We start from the raw sequence: 15,037 nt of genomic DNA on the forward strand, positions 1-15,037 counted from the left end.
AGGTTTCCCCTCTGTTCCCCACTGCTGCCCCCTGCTCCACCACGCCGCCCCCCGGAGCCCTCCGAATCTTTTCGTCCGAGTAGTCAGTTACTCGGAAAAAGTGGTGCTCGGGTCCAAAAACACCCGAACTGAGTACGTTCGCTCATCTCTAATGCTAATGCATCCCTTTGGGTGGCTTGATTGGCGGATTTCCTGCAAATCAAATCCACCCGTGGACATTGGGCCTTATAGCGTTTATGTTGTAGTGTATCTTTCCTTCAGAATACTGCACCCTCTCTTTTTTGTTCTCATGTTGTGCTACAGTCATGCCACTGAAATGATAAATTATTCTCAACATTGTCTGTTGCGTGGCAACATCACATGAGACTTAGCCAAGAGGCATTCCATGTGTTTACATAAGTCATTAAAACATACCCACTTATTGCTATGGCAGTTTGCATGGTCTGCAGTCCATCATAAGACTTGTTGATTAATTCATCATAGTTTTTTAAATTTAAAACATATTGCAAAATTCATCTGAACCCTCCATTTTTGCTGCCAGGATGTTTGCAGATCACAACACAAAAATATGGGTATTGTTGTTTCTTGCCTCCACCACAGTTATGGGTGGAGACATGGGCTGTGCTGCAGGAGCTAGAGGGAATGCCCCCTACTCTGGATTGGCTGCCAGAGACACAAACCTCTCCAGCCCCCTGCTCCTGTGACCGACTGTCTCCCTTAGCTAGGCGCTGCCTGACTGGGAGATGTGCAGGTGCCACTTCTATGGCCCCCTGTGCCATAATTTGGCCGGCCGCCCACTCAGCCGACAGCTGTCACTCACCCCTCTGGTTGGCGCTCCTGCATGCACAACAGCACTCACAGCCTCCGCTCCCTTCCCCAGCTGTCATAGGCGCCACTGCCGAGAGTCCAACAGACACACACAAACCGCGAGCGGAGTAGCCCTCAGCAGCCGCATCCCCCAGTGCTACCTTCCCCAGCTCTCAGGTGTGCCGATGTCAAGAGGCCTCGAGACACACACAGCTGCTGCATTCTCTGAAGCTGCGGAGATCTGTGGAGTGGCCTGATCCACAGCGGTGAGCGGCGCTACAGCAAGGGGGGGGGGGGGTTTGCCAGCGGCGGGGCGCCAATATACGGGACAGTGAGAGCAGCGAGGTCTGAGTCGAGAGGTGGAGATGGCAGAGCAGCGGGGACAGCAAATCAACAGGACACTGTCAAATGCTGGGTCCAGATGGCACATGACAGCACAGATACAGGGATAGCAGGCAAGCGAGGAAAGCCAATCAGAAGCTGGGGGCATCACCTGCATGTCAACCTAGCTGAATTATGTCTCCACATCTAACTTCCGGTGGAGACATAATACAACAATACCAAGAATATGTAGCCATGAAAAAAATTAAGTACACCCTCTTTGGATTCTATGGTTTTACGTATCCGGGCACAATAAAAAACATCTGGTCCTTAGGGCGCCCACCCACTAGCGATTTTTTTCCCTGCGAAATTCGCAGCATTTTTTTCTCTGCAGGGGTCTATGGGACTTGTAATGTTAAAATCGCGATCGCGCAAAATCGCAATTTACCGCGAAATCGCGATTTTGCGCGATCGCGATTTTAACATTACAAGTCCCATAGACCCCTGCAGAGAAAAAAATGCTGCGAATTTCGCAGGGAAAAAAATCGCCAGTGGGTGGGCGCCCTTAGAAGGTCTTAAAATTAGGTAAATGCAAATGAACAACAACACATAACAAATTACACCATGAAATGCTGTGGTGTGACCTTAGGAGAAATGTGCATAAAATAATGCCCACAAACATCAATGAACTAAAGCAACATTGTAAAGAAGTCCGGGCCAAAACTCCTCCAGAACTATGTGAGAGAAGGTTATACAGAAAACAATTACTGGACTTCCAGTTATTGCTGCTAAGGGTGATTCTACAAGTTATAGATTCATGTGATGTACTTTATTCTTCACACACTGCGTCTGCATTTTGGCTTAGTTTTTGTAAAATCATGTCATGGTTTAATCTGTCATGTGATGTGGTTCATCTGAGGTTGTATTTATTTTATTTTAAGACCTTCTAAGGACCAGATTTTTAATCTCCAGATACTTAAAACAATAGTATTCAAATAGGGTGTACTTAGTTTTTCTCATGACTGTATATCACTGGTGGTAGTAGAAAGACCCTACAGATCAGAAGCATAACTTGAACAATGTGGGCCCCAATGCAAAACATGTAACAGGGCCCCAACTATAATGCTTTATTCATAGTACTGGGCTCCCTATATAGAGAGGAGAGGCTTCATGGGCCCCCTAAGGCTCCTGGGCCCGGGTGCAACGGCGCCCCCTGCATCCCCTATAGTTACATCGGTGCTACAGATGTTGTATCTCCTGAGCTGGATAAAATTATGACGGTGTGTGTTTGTGCTGTAGGATGCATGTATTGCTTTGCAAGCATTGCATGCTAATGCTGTTTAACCCCTGTCCCTATTTACATGAAGATATTTGCTTTCATGTTTCTGCCTGATGTGAACTGGACGTATATATTATATACATACACATGATGCAACATTGATTCATGTAAGCAATACTCACCTTCTTAAAGACAATCTCCTGATATTTCTGTCCACAAATGCACAATCTGCAGATGCTACGTATATGAGGTTTCAGAAGCGACTTTAGAACCAGGAAGAGGAACTGGCTTATGCAAATATTATTTAAGTCCACTCCCCCCAATGAGGTAAGAAGCTAGAATGACTGCATTTCTGGAAGAACAAGCTGTAGTTAAACAGGCTTGTCATTTTACATGATTCATGCTGCACTTTCTTTTCGCAGGTTTGTAGTATTTTTAGTGAAGGATTTTAAAACTAATTTTGATGTTTTTTTTATTTTTGAAACATTTTGATGTGTTTTTTTAAATTCTATAGAGAAGCCTCTGGGAATAAGAGCAGATCAAACACTGCACCTATAGCAGGCTGTATTTTGAAAAAAATGCCACTGACCGCCAAAATCGCAAGAAAATAAAGATTATGTTCATACATAAAAATTACCATTATTAATAAGGATGTCTCCTTACTTTGCCTATAGAACAGCATTGCTGTTTGCAAATGCCCTTCTATGTATGTTACCTGTAATGATGAAAGTATCCATCTAATGATCATAACAATATTGTTTATCAGTTATTTAAATATATTGTGATTAGAGATGAGCGAGCGTACTCAGAAAAGCACTACTCGCTCGAGTAATTTGCTTTATCCGAGTATCGCTGTGCTCGTCCCTGAAGATTCGGGAGCCGCTGCGGCTGACAGGTGAGTCGCAGCGGGGAGCAGGGGAGAGCGGGCGGGAGAGAGGGAGAGAAAGATCTTACCTCCGTTCCTGCCCGCTCTCACCTGCAGCTCCCCGCTCCGTGCCGGCACCCGAATCTTCAGGGACGAGCACTCGAGCGAGTAGTGCTTTTCCGAGTACGCTCGCTCATCTCTAATTGTGATATGTAAATGGACCTTTACAGATGACTCTTATTCGCAGTGGAGCCATTGTTTGGATTTGGATTCCTAGACTGTGGCGTGATGGACTATATGATGGACTCTTTGCCAGAGACGGGTCGCACCTTACAAAGACAGGAAAGTATTTATTTGTTGGGTGCATTGCTACACTCATCAGGAGAGTTTTAAACAATAAGAGAAGGGAAAGGCCAGACAAAAATATACGCCTACAACGCAGATTTTAATGGACTCAGAAAGAGGGTAGGAAAGCTCCAATGGCTGGATGTTCTTAAAGGGGTTGTCCCGCGCCGAAACGGGGTTTTTTTTTTTTTAACCCCCCAACCTTTCGGCGCGAGACAACCCCGATGCAGGGACTGAAAAAAAAAATGCACAGCGCTTACCTGAATCCCCGCGCTCCGGTGACTTCTATACTTACCGGTTGAAGATGGCCGCCGGGATCCTCTACCTCCGTGGACCGCAGCTCTTCTGTGCGGTCCATTGCCGATTCCAGCCTCCTGATTGGCTGGAATCGGCACGTGACGGGGCGGAGCTACACGGAGCCCCATTGAGAAGACAAGAAGACCCGGACTGCGCAAGCGCGTCTAATTTGGCCATTTGACCATTTTAGACGGCGAAATTAGACGGCAACCATGGAGACGAGGACGCCAGCAGCGGAACAGGTAAGCGAAAAACTTTTTATAACTTCTGTATGGCTCATAATTAATGCACAATGTACATTACAAAGTGCATTATTATGGCCATACAGAAGTGTATAGACCCACTTGCTGCCGCGGGACAACCCCTTTAAAGGAGTTTTCCAAGGAGAATACTACTGATGACCTATCCTCAGGATAGGTCATCAACAGTCAATCAGCTGGGGTCTGACGCTCGGGACCCCGACTGATTAGCTGAGCAGGTGCATGTTGTCAGCGTCGCAATAACACAGAGATCGGAGCTGAAGCCTGCGCACTGACCTCCGTGTAGTGGACGGCACTTGTAACTGCAGGTAGGGCTGCCATTGATTTCAAGAATGGGAAGCATTGAAAGAGACCAGGATGGATGAACACAGAACTTAAATTAAGGTGTCCAGACATCCTGATTTAGGCGGGACAGTCCCGCTTTGGGACCCTGTGTCTCGTTTTCCCCAAGGTCCCAGGCAGAACAGCCATTTGTGCCACTTTCGCTGCACTGCGGAATAAGTCAGCGCTTTACAAAAATAAGACTATTATTATTAATGTCTGTTTTGCATTTGTCCCACTTTCGGGACGCGGGATCACCATTAAAACTCCCCGGCATTAAACATCACCATTAATGCAACAGCTACCCGGCTAGTAATCACTCAGCAGCGCTGCAGCTGCATACACATACTAACGGCAGTGTGTGCATCCAGGATCTACCGCCCTTGACCTTTTCTCCTTGGTTCCGCTGCTGCAGGTGCACACACTTCTGCCCACAGAAGTGCTGAGAAGACGAGGAGGAGAAGGTAAGTAAATCGGTCTCAGGGGGGCTACTGTGGGAATCACTATTAATACTGGAGTCGATATAGGGGACACTGTTAATAATAGTGTCCCCTATATCGGCTCCAGTAATAATAGTGTAGGGTCACTATTACTACTGGAGCTACTGTGGGGCTTACTATTACTACTGAAGCCACTGTGGAGGTCACTATTAGTACTGGAGCTAATGTGGGTGTCACTATTACTACTGCGGATGATAACGGGGGCACTATGACTACTGGGGCTGATATAGGGGACACTATTACTACTGAGGCCACTCCGCACATGGCAGCAGACCTCAAGCTTACTTACAGTATGTTTACACGAGGCGAAAATGCTGCAGAATGTCTGCAGTGGAAATTTTCTGTGGCAAATTTCCGCATCCAAAATCCACTTCGACTGGAAATTAGCTGTGTACCTGCAGCTGATTTCATACTATGCGGCGCTGCCCCTAACCTCTGTAGGATTCTTACTGTCCGTGCTCCCCAATTTCCAGAATATAATGCAGTCTGCATAATCTGTAGGGCAGGTGTCAGAATAGCTAAAGCTGATAATGAGTTGAGGCTTTCAAGAGAGGCTGAAAGCAATAAAAAAGGATTTGGGGGTATGTTAAAAACAAAAGAAAAGTCAAAGATGCTATTAGATGCTTACAGGATGAAAATGGTGAATTAGTTAAAAATTATGGTGAAAAGGCCAAACTTTCAAATTCCTATTTTGTATCTGTTTTCTTTTAAAAAGTAGAAAGAACATCAACTGATCTTCCCTGTGCTATTGGGGGAATAAAAGAAGGCAGTCTATTTGTAAGCAGAGAGATGGTGAGGGAACACTTAGCCAGCTTAAATGAATTCAAGTCTCAAGGTCCAGATAAATTACATCCTAGGATACTGAAGAGAAATATGTAAGAATCCGGACACGTGAGTTGAATTTTCTTTGCTTTATTTTCGTTTAAGCTTGCATGATCAGGTACATGGTATCACAAGACCGCGTTTCGGCGTAATGCCTTGTTCACAAGGCATTATGCCGAAACGCGGTCTTGTGATACCATGTACCTGATCATGCAAGCTTAAACGAAAATAAAGCAAAGAAAATTCAACTCACGTGTCCGGATTCCTACATATTTCTCTGCCATTGAACAAGCCACAGGACCGGATGGCTAAACGGACTGGAGGTTGATTTTCTCTGCGGGTACAGACCACAAGCACCGCAAGCTCTTCAGAATGTGAGATAACTTTTTACTAGGATACTGAAGGAAGTAGCAAAGATAATTGCTGAGCCACTTGCTGTAATCAATGAAATTCCCTAGAGTACAGAAGAAGTCGCAGAAGATTGAAGAAGGACAAATATTGTCACTATCTTCAAAAAAAGGGAAGAAGGTGGATCCAGGAAACTACAGGCCTGTGAGCCTGACTTCAATACTGGGAAAGATCTTTGATCAAATTATTAAACATCGTCTATGCAAGTACTGGGATGAGAATGAAGTTATTAACCGAAGCCAGCATGGGTTTGTAGAAACAAGTAATGCCAGACAAATCTAATTTCCTTCTATGACAGAATCACTGACTGGGTTGATCAGGGAAATGCGGTGGATATACTATATCTTGACTTTAGTAAAGTATTAGATAAAGTATCCCATACTATTCTTATAAAAAAAAAACAACCAAATATGGGATCGAAAAGGCAACTATTACGTGGATTCCCAACTGGCGAGTGATCATACTCAAAGAATGGTCATATATGGCTGCACATCCAATTGGAAGAGGGCCTCAGGTGGGGTACCACAAGGCTCAATCCTGGGCCCAGTGTTGTACAATATTTTTATAAATGATCTGGAGGAGGGAATTGATGGGAAACTGATCAAATTTTCCGATAACACAAAGATAGAAGGGATAGCTAACACTAGGGAAGACAGAGAGAGAAGATTTTAAAAAATCTAGACAAGCTTGCACAGTGGGTGGTGACTAGAGATGAGCGAACGTACTCGTCCGAGCTTGATGCTCGGGCGAATATTAGCGTATTTGGGATGCTCGTTACTCGTAACGAGCACCACGCGGTGTTCGGGTTACTTTCACTTTCCTCTCTGAGACGTTAGCGCGCTTTTCTGGCCAATTGAAAGACAGGGAAGGCATTACAACTTCCCCCTGTGACATTTAAGGCCTATACCACCCCCTGCTGTGAGTGGCTGGGGTGATCAGATGTCACCCGAGTATAAAAGTCGGCCCCTCCCGCGGCTCGCCTCAGATGCCGTGTGAGTTAGTGAGGGAAAGTGCTGTTCTATTGGAGTTGCTGTAGGGAGAGTGTTTGTAGTGAGTGTAGGCTTCAAGAACCCCAACGGTCCTTCTTAGGGCCACATCTACGTGTGTGCAGGCTGCTGTTAGCAGTGGAGAAATTTTTTTTTTTCTCAAAATCGGCAGTGCAGAGCATTGCACCCGGCATTAGGGACAGAAGTGGTGCTTAGGCAGGGAGAGTGTTAGGAGTGAGTGTAGCCTTCAAGAACCTCAACGGTCCTTTCTAGGGCCACATTTAACTGTGTGGAGTACTGTGCAGGCTGCTGTTAGCTGTGTTGCTTTTTTTTTTTCTTCTCAAAATCGGCGGTGCAGAGCATTGCACCCTGCATTGATACTACAGGCACAGAATTGTGTAGGCAGGGCCGCAACACAGTTATATTAGTCAGTGAATAGACGCAGTGGGCCTATCCTTTTAAACAAAAGGGAAAAAAGTATATTTGCCCTGCCTCTATCAGTCCTAAGGGCTCTGGGTATGTGTGTGCTGCGTGGAGAACGTAAAAAAATCAGACGCAACCAGCTACGGTTGAGTGCAGCCTTGCGCCAATTTCTTTCCTGCCTGGGAAATACCTGCTCTGCCACAGTTAATAACTCTGCAACAGTAAAGTTCTGTGACACTTTTGCAGGGCCGCAACACAGTGTCAGTTATTAAACTTATTATTCAGTGAATAGACGCAGTGGGCCTATCCTTTTAAACAAAAGGGAAAAAAGTATATTTGCCCTGCCTCTGTCAGTCCTAAGGGCTCTGGGTACGTGTGTGCTGCGTGGAGAACGTAAAAAAATCAGACGCAACCAGCTACGGTTGAGTGCAGCCTTGTGCCAATTTCTTTCCTGCCTGGGAAATACCTGCTCTGCCACAGTTAATAACTCTGCAACAGTAAAGTTCTGTGACACTTTTGCAGGGCCGCAACACAGTTATATTAGTCAGTGAATAGACGCAGTGGGCCTATCCTTTTAAACAAAAGGGAAAAAAGTATATTTGCCCTGCCTCTGTCAGTCCTAAGGGCTCTGGGTACGTGTGTGCTGCGTGGAGAACGTAAAAAAATCAGACGCAACCAGCTACGGTTGAGTGCAGCCTTGCGCCAATTTCTTTCCTGCCTGGGAAATACCTGCTCTGCCACAGTTAATAACTCTGCAACAGTAAAGTTCTGTGACACTTTTGCAGGGCCGCAACACAGTGTCAGTTATTAAACTTATTATTCAGTGAATAGACGCAGTGGGCCTATCCTTTTAAACAAAAGGGAAAAAAGTATATTTGCCCTGCCTCTGTCAGTCCTAAGGGCTCTGGGTACGTGTGTGCTGCGTGGAGAACGTAAAAAAATCAGACGCAACCAGCTACGGTTGAGTGCAGCCTTGCGCCAATTTCTTTCCTGCCTGGGAAATCAAATCACTGGTAATATAGCATGCTGAGGGGTAGGGGTAGGCCTAGAGGACGTGGACGCGGCCGAGGACGCGGAGGGCCAAGTGAGGGTGTGGGCACAGGCCGAGCTCCTGATCCAGGTGTGTCGCAGCCGACTGCTGCGCGATTAGGAGAGAGGCACGTTTCTGGCGTCCCCACATTCATCGCCCAATTAATGGGTCCACGCGGGAGACCTTTATTAGAAAATGAGCAGTGTGAGCAGGTCCTGTCCTGGAAGGCAGAAAGTGCTTCGAGCAACCTATCGTCCAGCCACAGTTCTGCGCCGTCCACTGCTGCAAATCCGAATCCTCTGTCTGCTGCTCCTCCTTCCTCCCAGCCTCCTCACTCCACTACAATGACACATGCTCAGGAGCGGGAACACTCCCAGGAACTGTTCTCGGGCCCCTGCTCAGATTGGGCAGCAGTGGTTCCTCTCCCACCAGAGGAGTTTATCGTCACTGATGCCCAACCATTGGAAAGTTCCCGGTGTCCGGGGAATGAGGCTGGGGACTTCCGCCAACTGTCTCAAGACCTTTCAGTGGGTGAGGAGGACGATGACGATGAGAAACAGTTGTCTTGCAGTGAGGTAGTAGTAAGGGCAGTAAGTCCGAGGGAGGAGCGCACAGAGGATTCGGAGGAAGAGCAGCAGGACGATGAGGTGACTGACCCCACCTGGTGTGCAACGCCTACACAGGACAGGTCTTCAGAGGGGGAGGCACGGGCAGCAGCAGGGCAGGTTGCAAGAGGCAGTGCGGTGGCCAGGGGTAGAGGCAGGGCCAGACCGAATAATCCACCAAGTGTTTCCCAAAGCGCACCCTCGCGCCATGCCACCCTGCAGAGGCCGAGGTGCTCTAAGGTCTGGCGGTTTTTCACCGAGACGCCTGACGACCGACGAACAGTGGTGTGCAACCTTTGTCACGCCAAGATCAGCCGGGGAGCCACCACCAACAGCCTGACCACCACCAGCATGCGCAGACATATGATGGCCAAGCACCACACAAGGTGGGACGAAGGCCGTTCACCGCCTCCGGTTTGCACCGCTGCCTCTCCCCCTGTGCCCCAACCTGCCACTGAGATCCAACCCCCCTCTCAGGACACAGGCACGACCGTCTCATGGCCTGCACCCACACCCTCACCTCCGCTGTCCTCGGCCCCATCCAGCAATGTCTCGCACCGCACAGTCCAGCCGTCGCTAGCGCAAGTGTTGGAGCGCAAGCGCAAGTACGCCGCCACGCACCCGCACGCTCAATCGTTAACCGTCCACATAGCCAAATTTATCAGCCTTGAGATGCTGCCGTATAGGGTTGTGGAAACGGAGGCTTTCAAAGCTATGATGGCGGCGGCGGCCCCGCGCTACTCAGTTCCCAATCGCCACTACTTTTCCCGATGTGCCGTCCCAGCCCTGCATGACCACGTCTCCCGCAACATTGTACGCGCCCTCACCAATGCGGTTAGTGGCAAGGTCCACTTAACTACGGACACGTGGACAAGCACAGGCGGGCAGGGCCACTACATCTCCCTGACGGCACATTGGGTGAATTTAGTGGAGGCTGGGACAGAGTCAGAGCCTGGGACCGCTCACGTCCTACCCACCCCCAGAATTGCGGGCCCCAGCTCGGTGGTGGTATGTTCGGCGGTGTATGCTTCTTCCACTAAAGCACCCTCCTCCTCCTCCTCCTCAACCTCTGTCTCGCAATCTAGATGTGTCAGCAGCAGCAGGACGTCGCCAGCAGTCGGTGTAGCGCGGCGTCGCAGCACAGCGGTGGGCAAGCGTCAGCAGGCCGTGCTGAAACTACTCAGCTTAGGAGATAGGAGGCACACGGCCCACGAACTGCTGCAGGGTCTGACAGAGCAGATCGACCGTTGGCTTGCGCCGCTGAGCCTCCAACCGGGCATGGTCGTGTGTGACAACAGCCGTAACCTGGTGGCGGCTCTGCAGCTCGGCAGCCTCACGCATGTGCCATGCCTGGCCCACGTCTTTAATTTGGTGGTTCAGCGCTTTCTGAAAAGCTACCCACGCTTGTCAGACCTGCTCGTAAAGGTGCGCCGGCTCTGCGCACATTTCCGCAAGTCCCACACGGACGCTGCCACCCTGCGCACCCTGCAACATCGGTTTAATCTGCCAGTGCACCGACTGCTGTGCGACGTGCCCACACGGTGGAACTCTACGCTCCACATGTTGGCTAGGCTCTATGAGCAGCGTAGAGCTATAGTGGAATACCAACTCCAACATGGCCGGCGCAGTGGGAGTCAGCCTCCTCAATTCTTTTCAGAAGAGTGGGCCTGGTTGGCAGACATCTGCCAGGTCCTTCGAAACTTTGAGCAGTCTACCCAGGTGGTGAGCGGCGATGCTGCAATCATTAGCGTCACCATTCCTCTGCTATGCATCTTGAGAAGTTCCCTGCAAACCATAAAGGCAGACGCTTTGCGCTCGGAAACAGAGCCGGGGGAAGACAGTATGTCGCTGGATAGTCAGAGCACCCTCCTGTCTATATCTCAGCGCGTTCAGGAGGAGGAGGAGGAGCATGAGGAGGATGAGGAGGAGGGGGAAGAGACAGCTTGGCCCACTGCTGACGGTACCCATGCTGCTTGCCTGTCATCATTTCAGCGTGTATGGCCTGAGGAGGAGGAGGAGGAGGAGGAGGATCCTGAAAGTGATCTTCCTAGTGCGGACAGCCATGTGTTGCGTACAGGTACCCTGGCACACATGGCTGACTTCATGTTAGGATGCCTTTCTCGTGACCCTCGCATTACACGCATTCTGGCCACTACGGATTACTGGGTGTACACACTGCTCGACCCACGCTATAAGGAGAACCTTCCCACTCTCATTCCCGAAGAGGAAAGGGGTTCGAGAGTGTTGCTATACCACAGGACCCTGGCGGACAAGCTGATGGTAAAATTCCCATCCGACAGCGGTAGTGGCAGAAGGCGCAGTTCCGAGGGCCAGGTAGCAGGGGAGGTGCGTAGATCGAGCAGCATGTACAGCCCAGGCAGTGCAACAGTCTTTAAGGGCCTGGACAGCTTTATGGCTCCCCAGCAAGACTGTGTCACCGCTCCCCAGTCAAGGCTGAGTCGGCGGGAGCACTGTAAAAGGATGGTGAGGGAGTACGTAGCCGATCGCACGACCGTCCTCCGTGACGCCTCTGCCCCCTACAACTACTGGGTGTCGAAGCTGGACACGTGGCCTGAACTAGCGCTGTATGCCCTGGAGGTGCTTGCTTGTCCTGCGGCTAGCGTCTTGTCGGAAAGGGTGTTTAGTGCGGCTGGGGGAATCATCACAGATAAGCGTACCCGCCTGTCAACCGACAGTGCCGACAGGCTAACACTCATCAAGATGAACAAAGCCTGGATTTCCCCAGACTTCTCTTCTCCACCAGCGGACAGCAGTGATACGTAAGCAATACGTAGGCTGCACCCGCGGATGGAAGCTACGTTCTCTCTCACCATCCAAAACGGGGACATTTCTGCTTCATCAATCTGTGTCTAATATTCCTCCTCCTCCTCCTGCTCCTCCTCCTGAAACCTCACGTAATCACGCTGAACGGGCAATTTTTCTTAGGGCCACAAGGCTCACTCATATAATTTTTCTAAACAATTTTTATATGTTTCAATGCTCTTAAAAGCGTTGAAACTTTAACTTGAACCAATTTTTAGTTAAACTGGGCTGCCTCCAGGCCTAGTTACCACTTAAGCCACATTAACCAAAGCGATTAATGGGTTTCACCTGCCCTCTTGGTTGGCCATGGCCAATTTTTTGGATGTACATTAGTACTGTTGATACAGCAATTTTTGTGGGCCCTCGCCTACAGTGTAATCAAATGAATTTTTAGCCCAGCTGCATTACAGCTGACGTTACATCCGCTGTGTTGGGCAATGCAATGGGATATTTTTGTGTATCGCCGGTGGGTTCCAGGGAGCCACCCATGCTGTAGGTGCACACGGAGTTTAACCTACATGTGTCCACTTGTAAAGAACCCCAGTCTGACTGGGGCATGCAGTGTGGGCCGAAGCCCACCTGCATTAAGCACGACATTACTACCTCAGCTGTGTTGGGCAATGCAATGGGATATTTTTGTGTATCGCCGGTGGGTTCCAGGGAGCCACCCATGCTGTAGGTGCACACGGAGTTTAACCTACATGTGTCCACTTGTAAAGAACCCCAGTCTGACTGGGGCATGCAGTGTGGGCCGAAGCCCACCTGCATTAAGCACGACATTACTACCTCAGCTGTGTTGGGCAATGCAATGGGATATTTCTATGTACCGCCGGTGGCTTCCTGGCACCCACCCATGCTGTGGGTCCACAGGGAATTATAAATGCATCTGTTTCCACTTGTAAAGAACCCCAGTCTGACTGGGGCATGCAGTGTGGGCCGAAGCCCACCTGCATTAAGCACGACATTACTACCTCAGCTGTGTTGGTCAATGCAATGGGATATTTTTATGTACCGCCGGTGGGTTCCAGGGAGTCACCCATGCTGTCGGTCCACAGGGACTTCACAATAGGGAGTTGTACCTGCCTGTGTCTATGAATTAAAAAGCCCGGTCTGACTGGGGCATGCAGAGACACCTTTACAGAATGAATAGTGTGTGGCAAATAGGTTCCCCATTGCTATGCCCACGTGTGCAGCTCCTGATGGCGGTGGCACAGGATTCTATTTCTCATTGCTTCTGTACAGCATTGTGGGCTATCGCCCCGCCCCTTTTAAAGAGGGTCGCTGCCTAGCCGTGCCAACCCTCTGCAGTGTGTGCCTGCGGTTCCTCCTCATGGCAGACGCACTTCTAAATAGACATGAGGGTGGTGTGGCATGAGGGCAGCTGAAGGCTGCGCAGGGACACTTTGGTGTGCGCTGTGGGGGGGAGGGGGGGCGGTTGGGCAGCATGTAACCCAGGAGAAGTGGCAGTGGAGTGTCATGCAGGCAGTGATTGTGCTTTGTTGGAGGTAGTGTGGTGCTTAGCTAAGGTATGCCATGCTAATGAGGGCTTTTCAGAAGTAAAAGTTTTTGGGAGGGGGGGGCCCCACTCTTGCCGCTATTGTGGCTTAATAGTGGGACCTGTGAACTTGAGATGCAGCCCAACATGTAGCCCCTCGCCTGCCCTATCCGTTGCTGTGTCGTTCCCATCACTTTCTTGAATTGCCCAGATTTTCACACAAGGAAACCTTAGCGAGCATCGGCGAAATACAAAAATGCTCGGGTCGCCCATTGACTTCAATGGGGTTCGTTACTCGAAACGAACCCTCGAGCATCGCGAAAAGTTCGTCTCGAGTAACGAGCACCCGAGCATTTTGGTGCTCGCTCATCTCTAGTGGTGACTAACAGAATGGTATTTAACAAGGAGAAATACAAAATCCTACATCTGGGCAAGAAAAATGTAAAAAGCACATACAGAATGGGAAGAATTAAGCTAAGCAGCACATGTGAAAAAGACTTGGGTATAGTAATAGATCACAGACTGAACATGAGTCAACAGTGTCAAAACTCACAGAAAAATAAGCCAAAAATGCACCATTTGCTAAACTGCAGGACAGGCTCAATTACCATTAGACCCTGGTAGAATGCAGAGGGACAGATTGCAATATGAGCAAGCTAAATATTTACTGCCGACTAGTGTACAGCCACCCAGCCATGACTAGTATACAGCTCAGTTTGCTATAGATGCTGGGCAAGCCCGGGATGTCATGCCAGTGTGGCGCACTGTGGTGATAGAGGGCAATCCACTGCTTTGCCAGTAAGGGTTGTATACCTGTATGGTGTGCCGTACTTATCTGTAGCTGACATCCTTGGTATCAGTTGACATGTGCAGACTTTGTTTGTTAGTAGTCACTGCTCCCCCAATCTGGGTTGGGTTTAGCTAGGTGACTATATACCGTATATACCGGCGTATAAGGCGACGGGGCGTATAAGACGACCCCCCAACTGTCACCTTATACGCCGGTATTCAGTGGAGAAAAAAAAAAAAATTCATTACTCACCTGCCCCGGTGTTCTGTCGCGCTCCGGCAGGATGTCGCTCGCTCCGGCAGGCTGTCGCTCGCTCCTCGTCCCCGGCGCAGCATAGCTTTCTGAATGCGGGGCTTGAAATCCCCGCTTCCAGAAAGCTAATACACACGCCGGCAGCCATGACAGCATTGAATGGCTGTGATTGGCTGAAGGCGCACGTGTTAGCAATCACACTATTCAATGATGTCATTGAATAGTGTGATTGGCTGAAGCCACGTGCGCTTTAGCCAATCACAGCCATTCAATGATGTCATGGCTGCCGGCGTGTGTATTAGCTTTCTGGAAGCGGGGATTTCAAGCCCCGCATTCAGAAAGCTATGCTGCGCCGGGGACGAGGAGCGAGCGACAGCCTGCCGGAGCGAGCGACATCCTGCCGGAGCG

At 49.4% G+C, this 15,037-nt stretch overlaps 1 protein-coding gene across 1 annotated transcript in view; it reads right to left on the bottom strand.

The window, feature by feature from the left end:
• Window positions 1-2,705, bottom strand: part of TRAF3IP2 (TRAF3 interacting protein 2) — a 58,143-nt gene extending 55,438 nt beyond the window's left edge. Inside the window, exon 1 of the mRNA XM_066607078.1 lies at window positions 2,590-2,705. The gene's annotated coding sequence lies outside the window, so the exon portion shown is untranslated. The remainder of the gene's footprint in view (window positions 1-2,589) is intronic.
• Between the last annotated feature and the right edge of the window lie 12,332 nt (window positions 2,706-15,037).

The sequence above is a fragment of the Eleutherodactylus coqui genome, chromosome 1 (genome assembly GCF_035609145.1).
Source record: "Eleutherodactylus coqui strain aEleCoq1 chromosome 1, aEleCoq1.hap1, whole genome shotgun sequence".
In the NCBI taxonomy this organism is placed as follows: Eukaryota; Metazoa; Chordata; class Amphibia; order Anura; family Eleutherodactylidae; genus Eleutherodactylus; species Eleutherodactylus coqui.